Source organism: Gracilinanus agilis, chromosome 4 (genome assembly GCF_016433145.1).
Source record: "Gracilinanus agilis isolate LMUSP501 chromosome 4, AgileGrace, whole genome shotgun sequence".
Taxonomy (NCBI): Eukaryota; Metazoa; Chordata; class Mammalia; order Didelphimorphia; family Didelphidae; genus Gracilinanus; species Gracilinanus agilis.
Window position 1 is genome coordinate 927,985 of NC_058133.1, and position 12,082 is coordinate 940,066.

Here is a 12,082-nt window from a genome sequence, read left to right on the forward strand (position 1 = left end):
CTCCATTTGGCCCTGGGTTCAAGCCTGGCATATTGATTTTGGCCCTCATTCTTTCCTCCAGTGTGGATGCTTGCTCTCCCTCCCAGTGCTGTAGATTGGAATGCTGATTGCAGCCCCTTCCCAGGACTAGAGGAAGGATCAAGTGAATTAACAGGGAAGGAGCCAAAGTAGCCAATCTTATTATGGGAGCTGTTGATGAAAATGCCCAACAGCCTAGGATGGAGCCTGGAGGTCTGGAAGCACTCCTGATGCTTTTCTATCCTCCCCAGCTCCTCAGTGGGTCCAAATGGACAGGAGGGACTTGGCTGGGTGGCTGCTTTTGCCATGAAATCAACATGGGGACGATGGCTATGGATGCCGCCTCTGAAGGTTGCTCCACAGACATCTGCCCCAAAATGGCTTAGCAGCTGCTGTGGCCCGGCTTCACCTGATGCTTCTTCACAGGGCTGAGTGAAATGGACTTTTCTCGGGTCCAGACGGACCTTTCCTCCCCTTCTTCCTCATCAGTGATCCGAACAAATGGAAACGTCTCATTTAGTAGCAGTTGTGGTTTGAGCCACTTTTAGAGCCACTTTTAGAGCCATTTCAAGTTGCCAGCCAACTCGCTTTGCATATTTTCATTAGCAACTGGTGGCAGTTCCCTTTCTCTGTCCATCTATGCTAATGACCTCATCACTTTGCTATAGCAAATTCAACCTTTTCTAAGGAATTCTGGGAATGTGAAGCCCCCCTCCCTTTGAGGCTTAGCTCTTGGGGCATCTTCTGGCTTCTCGGAGTCCCACCGTGAGTGCCATCTCCCTCTTCAAATGGCCTTATTTGTGCTTACTTCGTGCCCCCTCCCTCAAGTAGAAAAGAGCCCCTCGAGGGCAGGAACAGTTTAGTGTTTGCCTCCCTCCCTCTTCTGTGCTTTCATACATCCCCCCCAGGACGTTTGACCTTGAGGCTTCCCACCGCCACAATGGTCTCCCATTGCCTTTAAGGCGGATTCCTCTGTTTAGCTCTTGGATCTCTTCCTAGTCGGGCCTCCTGCCTTTCCAGGGTCCTCAGTCCTCTCTGGGTTTGCGCCATATTGGACGCCCAACATGGTTCTCCATGGCGCTGTCCATGCCTGGAAGGTTCTCCTTGACCCCCGCTCTTGGAGGCCCCAAATTCCCTCAGACTGAACTCAAGGGTGGCCTTCTCCAGGATACCTTTCCTGGTCCTTCCACCCCCTTCCCCAGAGGTGGTTATCCTTTGTCAGTGAAGTGCCTTGAGGCAGAGACCTCAGCCTAGTGCCTGGCACGCGGTGCTTAATAGCTGCTCATTGATTCCGGTCTCTGGGCCTCAGTGTTTTTATCTGCAAAATGGGTCCTTCTAAACCTGTTGTCTCCTCTGTAAAATGAGTGTACTGAGACCTATAGAACCCATTTGGGGACGCCATTCAATTCCATTGAGAACCATTTTTCAGGATGTGCCATTCAGTGGAGGCCGGCCATTTCTGCCCAGGGGGAGCTGAAGGGGAAATGATGGTGTTCCTCTTCCAACCCTGCGTCCCTCGGGGGGCCCCTGACTGCTTCCACAGCAGCTCCCCAGGATGCTGCGCTTCTCTGGGACATTTCTAGGGCTTCGGGTGAGGCCATGCACTGCCCTCACCACTATCATCCCCCTGGAAAGGAGGAGGGGAGGCCTGGGGAGCAGAGGCCTGGACAGATGCCTCTGTGGCTGTTCTTCCAGAGCTCCTGCCGGGCCTCTTGGAATCTCCAGGAATGGGTTGGGAAAAGGCCCCAAGCCGGAAGCTAGCCAGAAGGAGGGGCTCTTGGGAGGCAATTTGAGAAGGCTCCGTCCTCCCCGGCCGCACGGGCGTCCTGAGCACAAGTCCTGTAAGCTTCACTCCCAGCCAGCTGCCAAAGGCATCTTCCTCATGGGCAGAGCAGCTCTGGCCAGGACACACCCTGCTTGGCGCCTTTCGGGGCTCCCTGGTCCCCCAGGGCCAAATGGCCCAAGCTGTGGCTTTTAAAGCTCCTTGTGCCCGGCCCCTCTGGCCCTTCCAGGCTCCCGAGCGGCCCCTCGGCCCTCGGTGGCCTCCCTGGCCCGGGGACGGCGGCCTCCTGGCCAACTCTTCTCTGGGTGGGGGGAGCCCCTTCTCCCCAGCTCCCTCTTTCTACGGGGGCGACCTTCCATGCTCCTCCTTCATTCTAGGTCCTCGTTCTCTGTTGAGTCTCTCCTAGTAACTTCTCAGCCATCCCGCCCAATGCTTTTCTGGGCCGGACGGCACGATCCTGGACTGACTTTTGTCTGTCTTTACACACTGCCTGTTCCATGGAGCCTGGCACGTAGGAGGTGCTTAGGAAGTGCCCGCCGATGGACCGGCTGAGCCCCGGAAGTCTGACACTGGCAGAGGGAACTCCCTCGTGAGGAATCTTTCTCTACCAGAGTAAGCCGATCCCTCCTTCATGGCTTCTCAGCTTGGAGAGCAGGACTTGAACTCGGCTCTTGATCCACCCTCCACCCACTGCCTCGTGGACACACAAGGACCCACACTTCCCCCACACAGGCGTATGCAGGAGGGGCCTTCGTACACTCTGTCCTAACTAGCGATGCCAGAAAACTCTCAAGCAAGTTCCAGCTAACACTCTGCGTCCCAGACACTGCCCAGGGCAGAGCTACAAAGAAAGGGACCAAATGCTGGTCTAACCACTGGCCTAACGCTCACGGGGCGAGCGAAAGAGGAAGGAGGCCGAGAAGGAGCCGCTGGGGAGAGAGGAGCAGAACTGGAGGAGGCACGAGAGGCCGGGGCGCTCATCGGGCCACAGGGAGGCCCAGAAAAGGAGGCCCGAGAAGAGGCCGTTGGCCTGGACCGAACAGGGCGAGTCAGAGGTCACTCTTGTCTGTGGAGCGGATGGTGGGAGGCCAGATGGCCGAGGCTTTAGAAGAGGGCCAGAGGGCCAGAGAGGGCTTCCTCAGGGAGCTTAACGAAGGGAGGGCCCTGGCAGAGATGGTTAGAACAGGGGCTTTGCTGTTGTGGCTTTCCTGGGTTGGGGGAAGAGGGGGGTGTCTGCAGGCAGCAGGAAGGGAGCCCAAGAAGCCTGGGGAGGGAGGGTGGGATAGTGGGGACAGTCTGCTGGGGAAGCTGGCTCAGGACCAGCACTCGAAGGAAAAGATGGAAGAGAAATGGGAGCTATGGAAGAAAGAATGGCAAAGGCAGTTCACAGTTTGGCACAAGAAGGCCAAAACCTTGCCTGAGAATTAGGATGGGCCCCCTCGAGGCACCTGGGGGCGCTGCAGGGGGGTGAGAGCCAGACCCAGAGGCAGGAAGCCCTGAGTTCAGCTCCAGCCTTGGATGGGTGACGCTGAGTAAGTCGCTTCAGAAGTGCTTTGTGTCTAATTCCTGTTTGCCTCCGTTTCCCCAAGGGAATTTTGTGGGGATTCAAGCTCAGCTTTGTGCCTGGCACAGCGTATTCCCTTCTGCCCTTCTTCCAAGCCTTCCTGCTGAGAAGACCAGAGCCCCATAGAAGCTCTGAAACAGCCACACGTAAGCAGGAATGAGCAGCGTCTGTTGTGCGACACGCGTGGGCACGATCCACGGGCCTCCTCCGAGCCCTGAGGTCGCGGGGGGCAGGGAGACGTGTGGGACGAGCCAGGGAGAGGAAGGGAAGAAGAGAAAGGGAGGGGAAGGGGCACGATTGCCTGGATCGGCCCAAGCAGGCACCCAGACAGACGAGGAGGAGAGGCCTTAGCGCGGGGCTGACCCTGGGACCCGCTGATCAGAGCCAAGGGAGGGAAGAGCCCAGACGCAGAGCTGGGCACAGAGATGCCTGCTGCTGGGCCGGGGTGCAGAGGCAAAGGAAAGAAAGGAGAAGAAGGGGTTCGGGGGCTCTTTGGCTTTTCACCTGTAATGCGGGATCCATGCAAGATCTTTTGCATTTGCAAACTCAGCTGAGGCAATCCGGGCAGTGAGGGGAGCGGAATGTTGACCCAGCAAGTGCCTGTCTCAAGAGCTGGGACTATAAACGTCCCTGGAGACCAACCTGGGGGTTCGGATTTCCTTGCTCTCTCCCAGACACCCAGCTACCCCCGGGAGGAGGGACTTGGTGGGAGGTGGAACGTGGGAAAATTAGTTAGCTTAACCTCGCCAGAACACCCCTAAACCAGGTCACGACCCTCCTTTATCAAGCTGGTTGGCCTCTACATCAGGGCAGTGGAATTTATCCCGGGCCGAGGGGCTGGTTCCCTCAGCCTGATCTTACCTTCTGAGACCCTCTGCCAGCACTGGCCATTCACCCATAGCAACAGCTTTTCCAGACTTCAACCCACGTCCCTCAGTTTATTTCTTATTTTTTTATTTTTTTTAAACCCTTAACTTCTGCGTATTGGCTCCTAGATGGGAGAGTTGTAAGGGAGGGCCATGGGGGTCAAGTGACTTGCCCAGGGTCACACAGCTGGGAAGTGTCTGAGGCCAGATTTGAACCCAGGACCTCCCGTCTCCGGGCCTGGCTCTCCATCCACTCTACCCAGCTGTCCCCTTCCCTCAGTTTCCCTTTGTGTTAATAAACCCCTTGGCCTGATTCTGAGAGTTTCAGTGATTCATTTATATCATCAACCAGGGCCAGGGGTGGAGGAGAAGGAGGGTAGTTATCACTTGTTTCCAGAGGGCTAGACCAGGCATCCATTTTATTCAGGAAGTGAACCAGGTTCACTTCCTGTGGGCTTCCGGTTGGTCACCTCCCTCCTCACGTTAAAGGAGCCTCCAGACAGCGGGGAGACTGGCTGGTCATCTCAGTTCCGGCCCTCGCGTCCCTGGCTGTCCCAAACAACAAATACTGGTGGCGGGGGCTCCCCGGCCCAGGAGACTTGCAGGCACCACCAGCCCCCCTCTGTTATCAGCCTTGTTGAGCCCCTTTATCGCACACTGCCAATGCTTTGGGATCCCAGTTGGGGTTTTCTTTGCAGAGACTGCAGGGATTGAGCCATTTTATAGCTGAAGAAACGGAGGCCCACAGGATAAAGTGACTCGCCCAGGGTCACCCAGCCAGGACGTGTCTGAGGCCAGATTTGAACACAGGAAGCTGAGTCTTCCTGGCTTCAGGCTGCACCGGGGTGGGGGCGGGGGGGGGTTAGTGAAATATGACAAAGGAGAGGCGCCGTCCACGCCGGAGGGTCGTCCAAATATTCGCATCGTTTGGAATTCTGCAAAGAAGGCCTTTGCTGGCGAGCTCCCATCAGGACGCCCATCCCCAGAGCGGAGGGTCGCCAGAAAGGCCTGTGGAGTCCCAGACGCTCAGGGCAGCCCTTCGGCCGTGCCGAACTGAGGACGAAGTAGATGCCGAGCGGCGGGGGGCGAAAACGGCCTGGGGTGCGCGATGGGCCGGGCCTGCCGGGAGCCCAAGAAGACTCGCAGACTTCCGCCGAGGAGGAACGTCAGCCAAGAGAAAGGGACGGCTCTGGCGGCTGTCGCAGCCGCGTAGCTCTGGGACGGGAGCTCGGGAGGAGGCTCGCTTCACCCGGCATCTTCTCTGCCCCCTCACCAAGCTCGGCGGGTGGCTGCGGGGCAGCGCCTGGAAAAGGAGACGGTCCCCAGCGGACGAGGCCGGCCACGAGAGCTGCGGGATGGCCGTCTCTGGGCAGCCGGACTCGGCGCTGGCGTCTAAAATCGCCCTCGAGGTGGGACGTTGGTCTGGGCGGCTGCGGGGCTGAGGAGGCTCGTGCCAGCCTGGGCTGTGTGGACGCCAGGGGGACGGTGATAGGCCAGGAGCCGAGGGGCATCTCTGAGCTGGCACGTGCCCGGCAGCAGGGGATGGCTAGGTGGCGGCTCGGAACACGCATCCTGACGGAAAAGACTGAAGGACGAGGCGGACGGCAGAAGGGGACGTCGGGACTCGGCGCGTCCGTCTGTCTGACTTGTTGGCCGGGGGTGGGGAGCCTTCGCCCACGCTGCATGGGCACTCCGCGGGCACCGCCAGGCACCCAGGCTGTTCCTGGGCCCTCCCTCCTGCCACAGGCCAGGCGTCTTCTTCGTGGCTCACACGTTTCCCTCCGGGCACCTTCTCAGGGCTCCCTCGTTGGCCAGAAGCCGGCCATAGTCCTAGAGCTGGAAGGGAAGCCCTTATTTCACAGAGGCAAGTCGTTGGGGTTCCCCCTTTGTTTCCAAGAAGACCCACAATGCCATGGGGCGGCGCAAGAAATGGTTTGGGGCGAGGCAGTCACACGAGGCCATCGGCCTCGCCCTCTCTCCTGCGGAGTCAGTAATGGGCCCGAGACTGGCCAGGCAGACTCACGGTGGGCAGCAGGATTTGAATCCAGACCTTCTGTCTCTAAGGCCGGTGCTCTTTCCACGCTACTCCGCTGGAGCCTCCTCGCACCTCCCAGGCGCTTCTCCGTTGCCTCTGGGGGCGCTGCCTGGGGTGTGCCCCGACTTGTGGGAAAAGTGTTCCATCCCCGAATCCCAGATTGGGAGGGACTTCGGCCGCTTCGACTCCGTCCCCTCCGGGAAAGGGAAATGGGCTGGAGCCGGTCAAAGGGAACGTCCCCCGCACGCCTCCTCCGCAGCGTCTGGGGCCTGGAGTTCAAATTCTCCCGCTCTGCTGCCTTATCTGGAAAATGGAAGCAATGCTGGCCCCGAGGCAGGCGGGCAAACCTCTGCACACTTTTAGGGCTTTACAATGTTGGGATGAATTCCGTAGAATTCCTGTTGTGGTTATCGTCGGTGACATCTGGAAGTCTGGGGCAGCCACCCCGGATCACGAGCCGTGTGCCCCTGGGCAAGTCACTTCCCCCCACCGCCTAGCCCTCACCTCTCCTCGGCCCTGGAATCTACGCACAGCAGCCATTCGAAGGCAGAAGGTGGGAGTGAAAAATTGTCTCCGATTTTAGCCCAGAAACATTTATTAAGGGCGGACCGTGTAGACGCTGGGAATGCAGACACAGGCAGGAGAGGAAGGAAGGAAGGAAGGAAGGAAGGAAGGAAGGAAGGAAGGAAGGAAGGGAGGGAGGAAGGAAAGAGAGAGAGGAAAAAGGAAAGAAAGGAGGGAAGAGAGGAAGGAAGGTGGCTGGTTCCTGCCCTCAAGTCGCTTCCCTTCTAAGGGAGAAGCCATTAAAACAAAGGGGGGGGGGAGAGCCAATGGAGCCGCCTGCAGAAGAGCCTGAGCAGCTTCCTTAAAAGGAGGCGCCCAGTGGACAGGGAAGGTGCTCGGCCCGAGCGGAAGGGAGCTTCCAGGCGGCCTGGAGAGGACGCGTGTCTGTACCGGCCTCTTAGCGGCTGCCTCAGAGAAGGGGTCCCTCGACGTCGCCAGGCGTGGCCGCTCGGGGCTCCAGGCCTCGTCCTTCCGGGCAGGCACAGGGAGCTTCTGCTGCCCCAGAGGTGCCGGGCGCCTGGGGCACTCACGGGAAGAAGTCCAGGCCAACCCCCGTCTCTTGCTTTGATGTCTGACACAACCCCAGAACCATACGGGAGCCTCGAACCCGAGCCTGGGACTCCTGGGAACTTCTTGGGGAGGAAAATGCAAGGTGGCAAAAAGCCTCCATGACTTAGAGTCACAAGAGGGGGGCCCGGAGCCTGGAAGAGGAAGGCTGGGCTGGGCCAAAGGGGAGACTTGAACTCATGTGGTAGAGCCTGAGGATGGTGAGCGGGGCAGCCCTCTCAGGTCAGTGCCTAGAGCTGCCTAGAGCACTGCTAAGTTAGGGGACTCGCCCAGGGTCACACAGCCAGGCTGTGGCAGGGGCAGGCCCTAAACTCTGCCCTCCATCTGGAGGAACTCCTCAATAGGGGCTGGCCACGCGCTCGGGCAGCTCTGGTGGGGCCCTCCGCCCCGTGCTCGACTGGCTCTGATCCTCGGCAGGGCCTTTGGCTTCTCCAGCCTCCTCTGCCTCTGGTCGTGCCCGGCGCCCCGCAGAGGCCATCTAAACCCTCGGGACGCCCGCTCCATCCATGGGCGCACATGCCGCTCCCTCTTCTCCAGGGCTTCTCTCCTGCGGAAGAAGGAAGGTTCCAAGGTTCCGTGTCCTCCGGCAGGCGAGTTGTTGGGGTCTGGCCGGCTCCCACGGCTCAGCCCAGCCTCTTCTCAGGAGCCGAAGGGCTCGCTGTCTTCCCCCCGTACAGCCTGGTGTTTGCCCCCTGCAGGAGGGGAGGCTCAGTGACGCCCCCTCCCTCCCCAGCTGGCTGCTCGCTCTCCACCCCTACCACCCCCGCCCCAGCGCATGCGCTGAGCACACCCCGGATTGGCCAACGTCAGAATGGGCCTGGGTGCTCCGCTCTGGGCCGGCCGCACCACCAAGCGTGGTAGAGGGTCTGGCCCTCCCCCAAAGCCGCTTCCTTCTTTCCAGGCTGGAGTCGCTTTTATCCACCCAGACTGGCTCGCCAGCCTGCAGGCAACATTCTCAGGGAGGACAAGAGCAGGCGAGCCAGGCCTGCCTTCCGGGCCTTCCAGCCTAGCCTGGCCACACAGCACAGAACTCCCCACTACGAAGGCCTCCCGTGACTAGGAGACACGAATCCCCCCTCCCACCTTCAAAGAGGACTGGCCCCTCCTCCCGGCTCTGGGCCCTTGTGGCACTCGGGAGGGGGGCAGCCAGTGAAGCTGGGACGCTTGAGAGAGGCCGCCTGGGAAGGATGAACTCATCAGGGGAGGAGAATTTCCATGGAGAGCAATTGAGAAATTCTCCAAGTGGAGCTGATCCACTTTACAGGTGCACCTGCAGGTGCACACACATGTACGTAGGTCCAGAACACGCATGTCACGTGGCACAAACATGCCACACATGTGCACGAGCATGTGTGGATGCCTGTGTGTGTCTCCCTCTTAGAGGTGGATAAAGGCCTGGAGTCAGGAGGGCTGACCTCGCTGGGGGACCCTGGGCCAGGCCTTGGGCTCTCTGGGGGGACAGCAGGAGCCCCCACGTTTCCCATGCTGACAGCGTCACGCATGAACCCCGGGGGGAGCCCTTTGCTGCCCTTTCAGGTCGGCCCGCTCGAGTTTCTGGAAGCGCATCTGGGCCTTCCTGGAGCTCCCACAGGGCACCCCTGGGAGCCGTGGAGGCGGTCAGCCGCTCCGGGCGGCCTCATTCTTGTCTTCTGCAGATGGAGGGGAGGAGCTGGGTCAGAGGCTCTCCTCAGGCCAGCCCTCCCCTTGTGTGCCTCCTCGGCCTCAGCGTCCTCGTCCGTGAAATGGGCCACCTCCCAGGGTTCCGGGCAGGCTCCCTCCGCTGAGATAACGGACATGAAGGGGTGAGCCTGAGGCGGCGCTGCAGGGACAGCCTGGCGCAGTGGCTGGAGAGGTCAGAAGGAGTCTGGCTCCAGCCCTTCTGGGGGCCCTGCACCATCCTAGCCTCCCGGGGCCCCGGTAGCCCTGCCTGCAGGCCGCAGAGGCCCAGAACCCATTATTTATTCCTCCCTTCCGAGGGTCTCCCTGGTCTCCCCGAGCTCCGGTCCGGCCTGCGCTCTTCCCGTCTTGGGCAACGGCGCCCGGCACGCTCGCCGGGTCCCCGGATGTTCAGCCATCCGCATGCCCCGGGGCATGCCCTACGCCCAGCACTGGGGGAGCTCGAAGGGCCGAGTCTGAGCCGAGGGGCCCCCCTTAAGCCGAGGCCCTCGAGCTGGTTTCCCGGGTCTTTGGGTGCGGCCCGAGTCGTGGCCCCGAGTTCGGAAAGCGTCGAAGGGCTCCAGGACCCGGGAGAGGGGAAGGGCTGCGTGACGGCTGCCCCCGCTTTCAGGAGGAAGTCCAGCCTGGCTAGAGGGGCCCCGAGAGCCACCCTGGGGTGGGGACGCCCAACACCCGCTAACCATGGCGGCAGCTGCTGCGACCTCCCGAGCTGCGCCCAGAACCGCTATTTCGAGGGTCCTTGTCACGTGACTTTTCTCGGGCGCTTCTTCCCACTGAAGGTTCCTCTTCTACCGGCCCATTTCTGGTGGCGCCCCTGGAAGCCCGGAAGGGTCTCCGCGCCGCCCCGGCCGGGCATCTGAGCTCCGGAAAGCGCAGAGGCGGGCACACGGGGGAGGCCCCGAGCGCCGAGCCGCCGGCCTCTCCACACCGGGAGCGTCATCACTGATCTGAGTGCGTGTCCGAGGGCGGCGCCCGGGCCGGAGGCTGGCCCTGGCGGTCTCCTGCACGGCCTCTGAGCGCGCCCCACATTTGGCTTTTTAACGGCTTAACCCAGTCCCTGCCCTCGCCATGCCGGCTCGCACACGGGGCCTCCTTTGGAAAAGGGATGCTGGACGGGCAGGAATTGGACCTGTTGTGATTCCGAGTCCTGGGAACGAGGAGAGAAGTCCAGGTGTCGAGGCAGGAAGACCTGAGTTCAAATCCTTCCTTGTGTTTCCTGGGTAGCCCCCGGCAAGTCGAGACCTCCAAACTGTCCACGTGGGCGAGGATGAGTCTAGAGAAGGCCGACTCCGCCCTGAGTCCCTGCCTCGGATGCTCTTTTCTTTCTTTTCTAACCCTCCCCTTCCCTCTTGGAGTCAGTACTGTGTATGGGCTCCTTGGTGGAAGAATGGTAAGGGCGGGCCATGGGGGTCAAGTGACCTGCCCAGGGTCACACAGCTGGGAAGTGTCTGAGGCTGGATTTGAACCCAGGACCTCCGTTTCTAGGCCTGGCTCTCCATCCACTGAGCCACCCAGCTGCCCCCTGGATGCTCTCTCCTTAAGGAGCCCCAGCTTACTAGTCCCTGCCCTCTGGGTCACCCTCTGGCCAGCAGCTCCTCCTTAGAAGCCTTCGTTTCCCTGAACCAGGAAGTCCCCGACGTGGCCGTTATTTTCTCAGCGTGAGGCATGGAGCAGGCCGAAGAAATGCTCTACTGGCTCAGCCAGCCAGCCGGGCCTCCCTCCCTCCATCCCCCACCGCCTTCGGTGCTTTCCTTGCGGGCACGCTGGGAGGCCCGAAGGAGGCGACGCACGTCCAGGGCTCTGCAGACCCGGCGGCCGTCACTCCTTCCGTGTGGGGGAAGGAACCCTGGAGGTCCCGGCGCCTGCCTTTTCTGGGAGGGGGCTGGGCTGGGGAGCCCGTTTCTGTGCCCTTCTGTCGCCCCATTAAATATGGAGGGAGAGGAAATGGGGAGCCATCTGTGTTCCACAGCGAGAGCAGCTTTTAGCGGCTGCAGCCGCGGGCGGCACGAGGTCACCTTCGCTTCTCCCACCGGTGGCGCGTCTGCCTTTCGGTATTTCACACGATCAACAGACCCTCCCGCAATGCCATCTCGGGGAGGGCAGGGGGAGACGAGTAACGGAGCCAGGCCGAAGCCCGGCTTCCCGACGAGCCAAGGCAGGTCTAGCTTCCCTGCCAGCACCCAGAGGCCCCGCCCACGCCTGCTCCCCCTTTTCCTTTTCCTTTGGGAGACCCTCAGAAGACCGGAACTGCTTTTGGCTGCATGGGGCACCCCATGATATCTACTAGCTAAGGAGGTGTGCAGGGGCGAGTGGGGCCAGGCTCGGGGACCTCCTCCCCCACCTCCCGTTCGTGCGGCTGGGAGGCCGGTCGAGACGCTTCCTTGCTGGTGTAGGCCAGCAGCACCAGCGCAGGAAGTGCACTCGGTCTGTGCTTTGGAAAGCATCAGATCCGGTGGGGAGCGTCTTGGAAACAACCTGTCGCTAGTCAGGAGAGGGCGGCTCTGGAGCAGCGATGGCGAACCTTTTAGAGGCCGAATGCCCAAACTGTGGGGGGAGGGAGGAAGCACGCCGTCGGGCTGCTGCTCAGAGGAGAGGTCACGTGAGAAACGTCCTCTGGCCTGCTCTGGCACGTGTGCCGTGGGTTCAGCAGCATGGCTGAAGGGAGTAGGGAGGGAAGCCTGGCGGCCACAGACAATAGCCGACAGGCCAGTAGCCATGCCGCCGCTTCAGGGGCCGCATGCTGACTTTCTCCCCAAGGGCAGCTAGATCAAGCTCATCTCTCTGAGGAAAGAGCCCGTTTTGGTTTGGGGTTGGCGACCCTCAGATCTTTTTTTTCCCTCCCAATAGCCCGGGGCTCCTCGCGGGAAAGTCTGGCTTAAATGCCCCCCTCCCCCCCCCCCCAGCACTCGTTATCGAATGAAAAAGGCAAAAAGAAGCACACAAGGACACGTCAGCTTAAAGGGAGCCTCCCCAAGCCATCAGCGACTTTCATTTGAGACAGAAAAAGA